This window comes from Schistocerca gregaria, chromosome 7 (genome assembly GCF_023897955.1).
Source record: "Schistocerca gregaria isolate iqSchGreg1 chromosome 7, iqSchGreg1.2, whole genome shotgun sequence".
Classification (NCBI taxonomy): Eukaryota; Metazoa; Arthropoda; class Insecta; order Orthoptera; family Acrididae; genus Schistocerca; species Schistocerca gregaria.
In genome coordinates this window covers 440,130,721-440,145,900 of record NC_064926.1, presented here as the reverse complement: position 1 = coordinate 440,145,900, position 15,180 = coordinate 440,130,721, and positions in this window count along the sequence as shown.

Sequence of the window (15,180 nt, the reverse complement as noted above, 5' to 3'; positions counted from 1 at the left end):
CGGTCTCCCGATTTAAAGGTTAGTGTACCTCGTTGTAGGTTGGGTGACAGTGCGTGGACTAAGAGAAAATCTGCCCCAAGTACGGGTTCATCCACATCAGCGATAACGAAAGTCCACTGTAAGGGCGTATTAATGTCCTGCAGTTTAAGGCTTAAATTAGTTATTCCATGAGAGCGGATCAGGGAATTACTGGCGGCTCGAAGCGGGGGGCAAGGCGTAAGCTCGAATTTAATACCTGCGGACAAAGGTATCACACTAACCTCGGCCCCAGTGTCGACTAGAAATGAAAGGCAAGACACTGCATCTTTCACGTACAAGTGAGTAGAAGAAGTATTTAGTGATAGGCGTCTGTGCGGTGCAACGCGGCCCGTAGCTCCTGAATTGGGTCGCGTTATTATTTTGGGAACGCGCATGGAGAATGACATTTCTTAGCCGCGTTGCCAAAGTGGGAGTGGAAATAACACCAAGCGGGGCGGCGCATGGCGTCCTCCGTCGCCGCTGGTTGAGGTCGAAGTGGCAGTGGAGGGGGACTTGTTTGTAGTTCCCTCCGATGGCGGCGCTGCAGTAGTGCTAGTAGGAGAGGAGTTACTGCGGCGGTTGCCAGGCGGCGTTGGCACCGTGCACAAGCGTGGAGCGAGTCGTGCGCACTCTGTGCTGCACGATGGAAACTGCCACGCTGGTGTGCCAACCCCTGAGGCCCGAGGGCACCCTGGGGGGGGGGGGGGGGGGGATGCAGGGGGGGGCAGAATGTTGTAAACCTGGTCTGCGATCTTCAGTTTGGCTTCTAGTGGGGCCGAAGTTACATGTAGAAGGTGAAGTTGAACTTCGGGGGGAAGTTTCAGCAACCAGATGGTCCAAAGTGTAATGTCCGGCATATGATGCGTGTCAATCATGGCGCAGAGATGATGCCAGAGTTGCAACGGGGACCTGGATCCCAGCGATTCCTGACTGATGAGGCGGATAGCTTCCTCTGTCGATGTGGATAGTCGCTCGAGGATGGTGGGTCGGGCGAACGCATATTTGTCCGTAGCGGGGGGCGAAGCCACAATGTCGCAGATCAGATCCAGTTCGTCATGGAGGTGACACAGTAAGCATAGGAACTTTGAATTGTCGTCGGTGACGCCGTGTAGCTGCAGGACATGGTCGACCAAGGCAAACCATGTGCGTACATGGTCGACCAAGGCAAACCATGTGCGTGGGTGATCCTTGCGAAGGGGTGGTAGCTTCGGCCAACAGGTGGGAAAGTCTTGACATAAATGTTTATCAGAAACTGTCACTCCCTATCCATAGTTCTGCAATGTAATTGTCTCGGGTACAGTAGTGGTGCACCAGCTTCCGCCACTGTCAGTGGCACATGGCACGGTAGGCGCGGCTGGCTCGACCTTGGTCGAGAAATCAACGAATCGAGTGGTCGACGGAGTAACGCCAAGGGGCGTAGAATGGACCGGCACGGTAGAATCGACCGTAGTCGACCGATGTGCGGCGAGCGACGGAATACAGTTTCCGGGCCCCTCCCCTACAGGTACATTAAAATAGTTAAAATCACCTAATGATTGTGGAACACACGTGGCAGGAATGGCGTGTGCCGTTGGAAACACTCGTAAAGCGGATGCTGGTGGTGTAGGGGGGTTGGTGCAAAATCCGGAGTTCCGGCAGAAATATGAACCCTCCTGTCTAGAGCGTCCGGCTCGATTTGTACAGTCACTGATTCGGGTGGAAAATTCACACTTTCACTTGGGAAACCTGTAAACATAGTCACTAGGGTGTGTCACATTGTGTCGGATGTTGAGCACTCGGAACACGTGGAAAGTTCATATTGGACGTAATATGTTCATATTCAAAGTTTTGTGCGCGAAAAACGTTCTGATGGTACGGAACACTGTCACACGACGGCTGACTCATGTACGGTCACGGAAAGTTATTGTTCGTACATGATGCCGGCACACGTGGCTGTGGAATTGTATAAACACTGTCCTGTTGAGTACAGCTAGTCGATGTGTTCGGAAATTGCGTAGAACTATTGTGGACGCCAGGTGGATAATTGGAAAACCATGCCGAAGTGTCCGTTGGAACACTTAGTTGGCACGTGTTCGGTGTAGCAGGCGGCAAGCGATCTATTGTGTACTGCTCGACGGTATAAGATTTCGTTGTAGCACTCGCGAACAAAATTCGGGGTCACCAGTATGGGTTTAGCGTTGTAGGATTGCCGAATCCAATGATGCATGCTAAGCCACATGTAATAAACACTATTTTATTTCTCGTAAGCACACATATACAGTTGTTTACATTCTGAATTCTCGGTACACGTTCGTACTCTTTCGCGCGCGACCACCGACTTCTGCAAAGATCTGCCAAATATACTATACGCGACCTGGTAGATAGTCGCCACAAACTATAGACATTTTTTTGATAAAAGAATGTAATTGTTAAGGACCATTCACAGCTGGTGAAATGAGAAGTGCTGTGGGTTTTGGAACAACAGAAGTGAAGAATAGTACATATTTGTTTTTGTACCAAGGATGTGCTTTTTCATGAGGTACTGGCCTGAATTGTTCTCAGTTACTCATTTAAAAAACTAATAAGCCACTGTTTCAGAATTCTCTCACAATTGCATCTGCATGACATGTTAGTGACGTGACACTGTGTAAACTCTGCTGTCTTCTGGGAAAGAAAGCAAATTTTAACATGGCAAGAAGAGAAATATGGGTTCTACACAAAATTTGGCAATCATGATGCTACTATGAAAGTTAACAAGTCAGATGAAAATGAACAGCTGCTTTTGCTGCATTTTTTCTAGATACTAATCATAGGAGAGGTGACAAGAGGTACTTCTGGATTGTCACCATGCAAGTGTGGGCATGGAGTGGCTGCATTTAATATTTACAAAAAAATGTGAGCATAGGCTTCAGTGTAGAGCGACACTTCACCTCCAGTGCTCAGCATTTCCCCTGTAGCATGCTTCCCACCTGTCCTCAACCCCCACCACTACCACTCTCCCCATGCTTGCTCTGCTGACTGCGCACCCTGAGCCATGTTATTTTGCATGCATTCTACTTCACTGAAGACAATGTTTGGTACTCCTGATCAGTCTGATACCAATTGCTGGGTTACAACCTTCCACAAAGCTACCTTTTCAGCATGTATGGCTCACTCATACTGAAAACAACTTGCTGGCCACTATCACACAGAACCATCATGTGGCCTCTGAATTAGTACAGGAATGACATTGGAAGATCACTGAGGCTTTTTGCAGATGATGCTGTGGTGTATTGAGAGGTTGTAACCATGGGAAATTGTACTGAAATGCAGGAGGATCTGCAGCGAATTGACACATGGTGCACGGAATGGCAATTGAATCTCAATGTAGACAAGTGTAATGTGCTGTGAATACATAGAAAGATATTTCCCTTATCACTTAGCTACAAAATAGCAGATCAGCAACTGGAGGCAGTTAATTCCATAAATTATCTGGGAGTATGCATTAGGAGTGATTTAAAATGGAATGATCATATAAAGTTGATCGTCGGTAAAGCAGATGCCAGACTGAGATTCATTGGAAGAATCCTAAGGAAACAAAGGAAGTAGGTTACAGTACGCTTGTTTGCCCACTGCTTGAATACTGCTCAGCAGTGTGGGATCCGTACCAGATAGGGTTGATAGAAGAGATAGAGAAGATCCAATGGGGAGCAGCGCGCTTTGTTACAGGATCATATAGTAATCGCAAAAGCATTGCGGAGATGATAGATAAACTCCAGTGGAAGACTCTGCAGGAGAGATGCTCAGTAGCTTGGTATGGGATTTTGCTAAAGTTTCGAGAACATACCTTCATCGAAGAGTCAAGCAGTATATTGCTCCCTCCTACGTATATCTCGTGAAGAGACCATGAGGATAAAATCAGAGAGATTAGAGCCCACACAGAAGCATACTGACAATTCTTCTTTCCACGAACAATATGAGACTGGAATAGAAGGGAGAACCGATAGAGGTACTCAGGGTACCCTCCGCCACACACCGTCGGGTGGCTTCTGGAGTATGGATGTAGATGTAGAATTAGAAGGACTTAACAACTCAATCCAGTATGGCTTAGTAATCATCCACAGGAATTGTCAGACTTAATTATAGTCCTACAAATAACTAAGGCAGTACAGATTTTCTTGTACAACACTCGCAGAATGCCACTGCATGTCTACATCTGCAACTACATCTACAGCTTAACTTTGCAAACTCCCAGAATGGGTCCCACACACTTGATCAATCGGTTGCACAAGTGATTGTAGAGTGATTGCACTTACCCAGGATTCTACCAATAAACCATAGTCTACCATCTGCTTTATCCATGACTGAGCCTTTGTGATCATTCTATTTCATATACCTAGGAAGTCTTACGCCCAGGTATTTAAATGAGCTGGTCATTTCCAGCAGTGACTTATTGATATTATAATCATAGGATACTATGTTTACTTCATTTTGTGAAGTGGACAAGTTAACATTTTTGAACATTTAATGTATCTTGCTTGTCTCTGCATCACTTTGATACCTTATTAAGGTCTAACTGAATATTTATGCAGCTTCTTTCACACAGTCCTTTGTTATAGATAACTGCATCATCTGCAAAAAGTCTGAGGTTACTGTTAATATTGCCTGCAAGTTCACTAATATGCAACATGAACAGCAAGGGTCCCAACACACTTCCCTGGAGCAAACCCATAGCTATTTATATATCTGAAGATGGTTCTTGATCTAAGATGATATGCTGCATCCTCCATACCAAAAAGTCCTCAGTCCATTCATAAATTTCACTTGATAAAGCATATGATCATACTTTTGACAATAAGCATAGCCATGGTATGGGGTCAAATGCTTTTCAGAAATCAAGAGATATGGCATCTACCTGACTGCTTGAGCCAAAGCTTTCAGTATGTTGTGAGAAAATTGTGGGTCGATTATCAGATGATTGATGTTTTCTGAATCTATGGTGGTTGGCATAGAGTTGATCATTCTGTTCAAGATACCTCATTATGTTTGAGTTCAGAATATGTTGTAAGAGTCTACAACAAATCGAAGTCAGGGATATTGGATGGTAGTTTTGTGGATCATTTATAATACCCTTGTAGTAGACAGGTGTGACCTGTGCTTTTTTCCAAGGACTGGGCATGAATTTTTGTTCGAGGGATCTATGATAGCTTATAGTTAGAAGAAGGGCTAATTCAACCACAAATTCAGTATAGAATCCTCAATTTTAATGATTTCAGCTGTTCATCAACACCACTGATGCTAATAATTAATTCACTCATTTTTTCATTGGTACAAGGATTAAACAGGGGCAATTCTCCTGGGTTTTCCTTTGTAAAGGAACATTTGAAAACAGAGATTTTGCTTTGCTACCCTCAGTTTTATTTCCTTTCTCATTTGCTAGGAATTGTACGCTTAACTTTGATGTCACTAACAGCCTTTACATATGACCAGCATTTCTTTGGATTATATGAAATATCATTTTACAATATTCTCCTACAGTACTCATTGAAGGCATCACACATTACTCCCTTGACAGCCAGTTGCATTTTATTCAGCATCTCTCTGTCTGTAGTCCTACATCCTGTTTTAAACCTATTATGTAGTAATCTCTGTTTCTGTAGATGTTTCTTTACAGTGACTGTATACTATGGATGGTCCTTCCATTATGAACTGTACACATCCATCCAGTGCTTGGTAAATTATTTTTTTTAAATTTGAGTCATAGTACCTCTACATGGTATTGCCCTGTGCTGAAACTTTCAAGTTTCTCATTGAGATAGATACTACTGGTTCTTTGTCTAGTTTACTGAATATAAATATCTTTCTGTTTGTTTTAGTTGCCATTTTGTGCTTTGGTAATCATTATTGCCACAACCACGTCATGGCCACTGATACCAGTTTTGATGTGAACATCCTCAAAGAGAATGAGATTTTCACTCTGCAGTGGAGTATGTGCTGATATGAGGTTGGGCCTATTTGTTGCCATTAGATCCAGTACATTCCCATCATGATTGGGGCTCCAAACTATCTGTTCTAGATAGTTTTCAGTAATGGCATTTAGTACTGTTTCACAGGATGTCTTGTCACACCTACCCTAGTAAAACTATAATTTTCCCATTTGAGTGTTGGATGATTAAAGTCTCGACCAATAATTATAGTGTGATAGGGGAACTTGTGTGAACACCTTGCATGCTGTTATTCAGTTAGAATTACAACAGATGCTTCATCCTAATTTGCTACCAGCTAAAACTTTCTTGCAAACATTAACCAACAATTCATTGTATTTATTGGCAAATATGCAAATGGACTACCCCATACGGAAATCAACTTTGTCTCATTATTATAATGCTATGACAGCAGTTGTCACACATTATAGACATGTTAAATGCACAGATATCCCTCTCTGACCCTTGCGCTAAGTATAAAATTGAGTGTTATTGTCTTCAGACTTTCCCAGCGACCTCACTGGCTGCACAGAAATGTATTCTGTGGTGAATGAATGGTATTCTGATTGTCAGTAAAGACTGTCAAAACATTCCATTATGTGGTTTACTGAATTTCAACTTTGCATTCATACCAATTATTACATGTGTCCCACATTACCACTCCACACCAGTGTTATGGATTGTGTTATTGAATTGAATTTTGAAGAAACTAAGATACCCTCTTGCTCTTGCACTGTTGTTGTGATAGACAAAACCTTGTTCATACCTGCTGGAAACAGCTTACTCTGCTCAGTGTGTGATGTTCATCTGCTTCATTTCTTCATTGATGGTCCTTAGTGTCAACATACTACAATGTTACACTGTCTAGAAAATGGGGGTTGGAAGTTCAACACTGGCTACTGTAAACGATGTAGCTGACAGTTGCAGAATTACGTTCCATAGTTCTGTACATTCACTGTTCACAACCCCTAGTATTACAAAATTATATGGCCAGTTAACTATTGGTAAATGTTGATAAGCCTCATTAAAAGGTTGCAGGCAACATCAGCATACTGCTGCAATAGTTTGCTGTTGAACATCTATGAGCAGTAAAAACCTAACCACATAGTTCACAGTTCTTGCAGAATATTATGGTATGTGTGACACTATTTTTCAAATACATTAAACAGACATTGTTATTAATTGTTCTAACACATGGCCTATTTGTGTTACACTTATTCCACTGTTAAGTTGATGCATTGTTGTTAGCCATGGAATGACAGTCTTGGGACCAAAAATTGGTCCTTTGTATATCCTCACAATAATAGTCACTGAAACTATACATTGTTTGATGTTTAAGGTACATAAATTACAATTAAAACATAACCCATTCAATTAACTGAAAACATCAAAAAATTCCTTCTTTTTAACAGTTCTTTCTACCACAAAGGTTAGACCAAATTACTTGTTTAAATAAAGAAACCAACAGTTATAGTTATAGAAACAATAGTTTTGACAAACCTGGTAATTATTTTGAAATTAATTAAGGACTGACTTTGCTAATATGTTTTTGAATAGAGCCAAATAAATACTTTAAGATTCCTACTAGTTCTTCTTCAAAATGTTTATAATTAGTGCAGAATTTATATTTGTTTATAAGTCAACAATAGAATCTAAGTCTCAAATCAATTACTGATTTCACCCTATAATGATCTGTAGCAAACGATATTAACTAGGAATGTTCAAAATAAATTTGGAAATTAATTACATACACATAACATTTCATTAGACCCGGTGCTATATTGCTTAAGACTGAGGGCCAACCTTTCTCTTTTATGGAAATGCAAGATTATACTCATGCATGTTAATGGTAATTAGGCAAAAATGAAAATAAAATGAATTTAAGGAGGCAGATTACATTAGATTAGATTAGATTAATACTTGTTCCATAGATCATGAATACGACACTTCGTAATGATGTGGAACGTGTCAGGTTAAAGAAAGATGTCTGTACAAGATATTACATTCCACAAAATATTGCATGACACTAATGCTTAACTTAGTTTTTTTTCCCCTCCCTTAATTTATATCTAAAAATTCAGCCAATGAGTAGAAGGAGTTGTCATCTAGAAATTCTTTTAATTTATTTTTAAATGTTGGTTGACTATCTGTCAGGCTTTTGATGCTGTTTGGTAGGTGACCAAAGACTTTTGTGGCAGCATAATTTACCCTCTTCTGTGCCAAAGTCAGATTTAACCCTGCATAGTGAAGATCATCCTTTCTCCTGGTGTTATAGCTATGCGCACTGCTATTACTCTTGAACTGGGCTGGATTATTAACAACAAATTTCATAAGTGAATATATATACTGTGAGGTTACTGTGAGGATCCCTAGATCCTTAAATAGATGTCTGCAGGATGACCGTGGGTGGACTCCAGCAATTATTCTGATTACACATTTTTGAGCAATGAATACTTTTCTACTCAACGATGAATTACCCCAGAATATGATATCATACGAAAGCAGTGACTGAAAGTAGGCATAGTAAGCTAATTTACTGAGATTCTTATCACCAAAATTTGCAATAACCCTAATAGCATATGTAGCCAAACTCAGACGTTTCAGCAGACCATCAATGTGTTGCTTCCAGTTTAACCTCTCATCAATGGACACACCTAAAAATTTTGAAAATTCTACCTTAGCTACAGACTTTTTCTAGAATACACTGCTAGAATATCTGCTTGCCTAACTTGTACGTATAATACTTGTATCAACCCCTTCCTGTTCTATTTGCCTGCAACAATATTTGTGTTGTCACCATCTGACGGCTTACCCATGCTGTTGAATAACTCAAAGACCCACCTTCTGTAGTCCAATGATGAATTAACAGCCTAGGAACCAGGTCAAATTACCCTAGACTGTGCCACTGAGCAGACTGCCAAATTGAACACTTGAGAGTATCTACACAAAGTGGTTGTTCCATCTGTTACATCTGTTCCACTAACGCTAGTAATCATTGAACATATTATATGGATTATGTGTACCCAAGAATACTGTAAGTGATTTAAATTGCCAAAGCTGACTCTATCTGAGTAGCAGCCATAGGAGATTATCAAGGTTAAAACTCTGTCAACATGAGGCACTAATCATGGCCCTTACTTATGATTAAGCATTAGGTATTAAATGTTTAAGTATTTTATTGTTTTTTTATTTATGTAATTGTCCTTTTGCACTCTGTAATGGGGAAATGTATTAATTTCAATTTCAAAGGTGTTGGAATTACCATTTAGATATTTATATCCAATTGGTCAGGGAGCAAGCAAATTACTTGGGATATACCAATGATATTCACAGGGATAAGGTAAACAATGTGTTATGAATTATCTTAGTGTTCTATGTTCATTATGGATGACTACACAGTTTATAATGTATTGTTCAATAATTTTGACAATGTAGTCCTGTATAGAAAACTGTAGAGTCCATAGGAAATTTGCTGAATTATATCATTTGTACTGAGCTAAACTCCCCCTCTTGATAATGAAATACCCCCTTGAGTCTCCACTGATGCACCTCTTTGATAGAGAGTTAACATCTCCTTTAACCTGCAGGACCAATCCCTTACACCTGCCAAACAGCCTTGCCAGTACTAATACTGTTGGTCACAACTGTGTTACTCCATCACTGCGCTCAGGTGTCACCAACATGCCAGCCCAGCCACTGCCCAGCTGATGCATCTGAGCAGCTCTCACACTCTCCCTGCCAGCTCAGTACACTGTCACAGCACTGGGTGTTGCCTCCGTGACACTATGCTGCTGAATCAGGGCACCACCTTTGTTGGTCACATTCCTCTGTTTTGTTTTTAATTAAAAGTGTCCATCTGAATTACAGCTCATTTTAATCATTTTTATGATGTTAAAGAAAATCGTGATCAAACTGTGTCCCTTGCCCCTTTTCAGTGACTTCAAAGATTTTTCTATTTGAAATCAACCCTCATTAAACTACAGTTCCTTTAAACGTCACCACAACCTGTCTAAGGGATCACTTGTTTGAGTCAATATTATTTATCATTTTTCACAATTTCAAGTTATTTAAAATTAGTAATCTACTCCTACAGAAGATGAAGGACTGCCAGTCTGAGTGAGAAAACTTTTTGGTAGTTAAAATTTATTATTTATTAAATTTTTTGTTTTGATACAATGGAATGGGGCTGTATTTCACTGTAAGGTAGTGGTCAGGCCTGGGCCTGTGCGACACCGGACGCCACTGGGTATCTCTTCCCACCTACACTCAGTCCACATGAATAACTCTCTCATAGTAAGTACTGCTGATGAGGTAATGCTTTACTAAAGTGTTGCTGACTAGGCCACGCTTGCAAAGTACCCTCCAGCAGCGAATAAGAAGTCTGTGAATGGTATATTTTGTCGTTTGGTAATCATGGTTGCCGCAAATACATCATGGCTACTGATACCAGTTTCAATATAGACATCCCCAAAGAGGTCAGGTCTATTTGTTTCCATTAGATCCAATATATTCCCATTATGTGTGGGGCTCCAAAATACCTGGTCTAGGTAGTTTTCAGATAAGGCATTTAGTAACATTTCACATGCCCATGACTAACAAAACTGTAATTTTCCCAATTGGTTCTTAGATGACTAAAGTCTCCATTGACGATTATAGTATGATTGGGGAACTTCTGTCAACACCTTGCATGTTGTTATTCAGCTAGGATTGCAACAGATGCTTAATCCTAATTTGCTACCAGCAAAAGTTTTATTGCAAACATTAACCAACATTTTCATTGCATTTATCAGCACCTATACAAATGGTCTACCCCATATGAGAATCAACTTTAATGCACTACTATGCTGCTACCACAGTACAGTTGCCACACTCTACAGATGTGTTAAGTGCACAGATATCCTGTCTCTTGTGCAAATGTGAAACTGAGTGTTAGCATTTTCACACTTTCCCGGTCACCTTGTTGGCTGCACAGAGACATATTCTGTGACAAATGAATGGCATTCTGATTGTCAGTAAAGATTGTGAAACATGTTCTGGTTTACTGAATTTCAACTTTTCATTCACACCAATTATTACATGTGTTCCACTTTATCATTATCAGGACAGACTAGCAAGAATGTACTGACACTGCCAAGATACTCTCTTCCTAACCAGTTCTCAACCCAATCACACTTACCTTCTGACTCCTCCTTATTTGGGTGCCACGCCATCTCAGTCTGGTTGTCGGTAGCCTCCTACTATCCACATTGTAAAGGGTGAGCCAGTCAGTAGGAAAATTTTAATTTATTTTATTAGCTCCCAGAGGTAAATGCATTTTTCCATTACGGCCAAGCCACAGCCAGCAGTGTTGGCTGCCTGTAAATTCTTTCATCCCACATTCTAGTAACAGGAAGTCAGCACAGAGGAAGGACACCTTGATCATCTGCCTCCCTCATGAGCTGACGAGGTAATGCCGTCACAGGTGTCGCTGACCAGGCCACGCTCTGGAAAGTTCCATTGCTGCCCCCGCTGGTTTCTCGGTCCTGACCAATCAGGGCAGAGGAAGACGCGTGGTGCATTGAATATATCGGGCCACCTGTCGCCAGGCCAACTCTCTTGTTTTCTTGCTCTCCTGCGAGTTGGACGCGCCCCCTGTAGCAGTGACCATCTTCTGCTTCTCCTGGTGCTGCAGCACTGTGGACTTAATTTTTGCAGACACCAGCCTTCACCATACTTTACCTTCTGGCTCACGCTCACCTCCCTTGGCCCAACAGTGTATTCCCTTTAGTGTAGCTTTTGCCAATAAATGGCCTTACAAAAAAAACTTTGTCCTGCTCTTTCCAAAATGCCCACCACCGTCCGGTCTGCCCATCCCATACAACAGCTTTATGCCTGTGTCCGTTTAGGCTGGATTTACTGAAATTAACCTCCAGTCTGTTTTTTACATTTTTGTCCTTATTTAACTGAGCTGACTCCACACACTTTAATGAACACAACCCACACTTCTTACATCATCAACCAATCCTGTAGAGTACAGTCCTGGTGCTCGTGAAAGTCTTATGGAGCACACCATTCAGTGCACGCTGTTGAATGTGAAGTTCTGCAGCAGATATGCCCATGTGCTCCCATGTTGATCCAACATCAACAATGACAATCATCAAGATTGTATTTTGTATCAAAGGAAACATGTCACTTAGTCAGATGAATAGAGGTTTTTTATTACACTGACTCCATGGGTGATTCCTGATATGCTAGCATTCAGGTGAACAGCTGCTCAAAACATGTACCAAAGTTGGATTCAAACCATATGAAGAAATGACATTGTACATTAAGCTATAAGAGGTTAGTGTAAAATGTTTTTTATTCTGTTACTATGCAGTCCATCTTTTAATAATAACAATATTATGAAAAGGAAAGTTGCTACTCACCATATAGCGGAGTTGCTGAGTTGCAGATAGGCACAACATAAAGACTCTAACAATTATAACTTTCAGCCATTGGCCTTCATCAACATTATATGTCACACACACACACACACACACACACAAAATTGTGCGTGTGTGTGTGTGTGTGTGTGTGTGTGTGTGTGTGTGTGTGTGTGTCCAATGTCTATTGTTACAGTCTATCCCAGATTTTCCATTGTTTGATTTTAATAATAACAGTCCTATGTCCATTACACCAGAGATAACTAACATGGAAAGTCAAGTAGCACTTATCACACTGATTCATAATCTGACAGCTGACACAGTCTTGAGAACTTAAAGTAACATGATAACAACAGAAACACAGCCAAAGTTCAATTGACGATTGCAGAATTGAATTACCCAATATAAGTTTTCTTCTTGACTTAAACTTAACTGGGAGGAAAAAATCACTCTTTTGAAAAGTAAACTGTAAATTTCATTTGACAACTGGGCACTATTAGTTTCTTTGAAATATACAGCAAGCAAAAAATATTTCAAAGCCTAACACAAAGTTGAAGTTCTGCTGAACAAACAGTGAAATATTTCTAAGTTCAAAGTAGAGTTTCTACAGCCTGGCCAAAGTACAGAACAGTCGCTCTTCAGGGAACCAATCAGAATGCCCTCATAGATCCATATGGTGAGGCTATTACCAGAGCCACAGAGTCCCAAGTGATGTTAGCAGTGATCCTTGGTCATAGGCTGTGATGATTCTGCCTTTGAGGACATCTGTGCTGAACTAAATAGGCTCCAATGTAAAGCTAAAAGTTTTTGACTGGCTGTCCTTGCAGCTTTGGTGGAAGAATATAGTTTCACATGCACATGTCTTCTAGCATGCACACACTGATGAATGTCGGGTTGGCTTTGCTTCAAGGCTAATCCTCTGAGCTGTCCCAGTGTGGCTGCGGCCATGCAGAGTGCATGGTTCAGAAGGTGCCATTGGTGCAGCCTAGCTGTTGTGTCACAACAAACAGTGTATTGTATTTGTAAGAAAGTGTTTATATCTGATTGATATACATCTAGTATACTGGCAGAACCATGGATTTCCAATATTTAAAGTAATATTTTATCTTCAGGCTATCCGAAACATAGTCAGGAAAACTGGCATGGTACATTTAATTCATGTCAGAGCTGTAAAGGAGTTTAATTTTGTCACGACATTATACGATAGGTCAGAGGGGGGAGGATGGGAGGAGGATATTGCAGTCCACAACATAGGGGTTATTTTGGCTAAGAGCTATATTGGCTATGTCTAAGTGTAATGGATGATTCTTATTAATGTTCAGAACCTTGGGAATATTGAAACATTTATTGTGGGGGAATACTGAAAGATTCATAGTGGGGTATGTGGGCTATTATTAATTTATTTTGGATTATTGTTTGGCTGAGAGGTGTTTTTCATAGGCTATGAACCATGGAATCATGCAGGCTGCTTTTGTGAGTCACCTATCCTCAAGAACATTCTGAGTGGTTCAAGCAGTCTCAGAAAGTTACACAAATATGATAGCATTGCTGCACTATTTAAAAATGGCAGTGGACATATATCTTAAAACAAGCCACACTGGAGCAGCCATGGTGACCTGTGGAAGTTTTCTTGCATACAGCAGAATCTGTCAGCTCACATAATATAATTTTTATCATTGCTTCTCTGATGTGAGAAAGTGAACTTCTCCTAAACATAATGAATAAATCAGTGGCAAAAGTAAGAGTTTTTGAGTTCAGAAAGGAACAAAATCAAAAGCAAAGTAACAAAAATTCTGTTATGATTTTGGTGTCTTCCAATTTCTCTGAAGCATCCCTTTATGCAGCAAATGGTTGCAAATGATGGTACATTAACTGAGGGATGAACAAATACTATCACATTGCAGGTACCTGTACACTTGGTGCTTTTTCACCACTGTTGCAAGCTGTACAGTAGGCCTGTTCACCGATCTGCTCATGTGAGCTGGCTCTCACTCTGCATTGACAGTGAGCAACTTGGCCAGCTCATGCCTAGTAATGGTGGAGGAAGGGGGGGGGGGCATAGGAGGGGAGGTGAAGAAGAAACACAACAAGGGAGCTTGACAAGAGAAATTACTGTAAACAAATCTATTCTATGACTGCTGATGTTAGATCTATGGAGATGTATTACTTTTCTGTGGCTAATTAACACCTTTAGTGGCAAACTGACTTCCTAAGATTGACGCATTGAGGTGAATCAATTTAGATGAAGTTTAAATTGACATCAACTTGTATTTTGTTTCTACTTTATTCACTTGTCAAACCTAGAAACACTAGATGTCAACAAATTCTGTTTATTCTGCTTTTCACTACAGCATTAATGTATGGTACCACTTCTAGTAAGAAGATAAGCTTTTAAGTTTCAGTCTGTGAGTGAGCTTCTGTGTGTGAATCTAATTTTCTTCAATATAGAAAAAAGTTGTAGGGCCAACTTCGACATAATTGTAGTTGCAAAATTGTGAAGTCGTGTAAATTTTTGATGAAGAAAATATTTATATGAATGTTCAAGATATTTTATTACAAAATTTATCATGCAACTGTCTGTCACACTGTAGGTCTATAAATAATAACTGTAGTTGTTCATTCTGCACTGATATCTGGTAAACTGATGGTGGTACGTCTGATCTTCACTTTGGAGTTCCTAATTTGGCCATAATACCCTCCACTTTCAACACTGCACCATTAAGACTATGGTGAATGTAACTCACGGTCATTCCTCTGAAGACAGTGCACAGTTTACACTTCACCTACACTACACAATGATGTCTGGCTGGTGCATT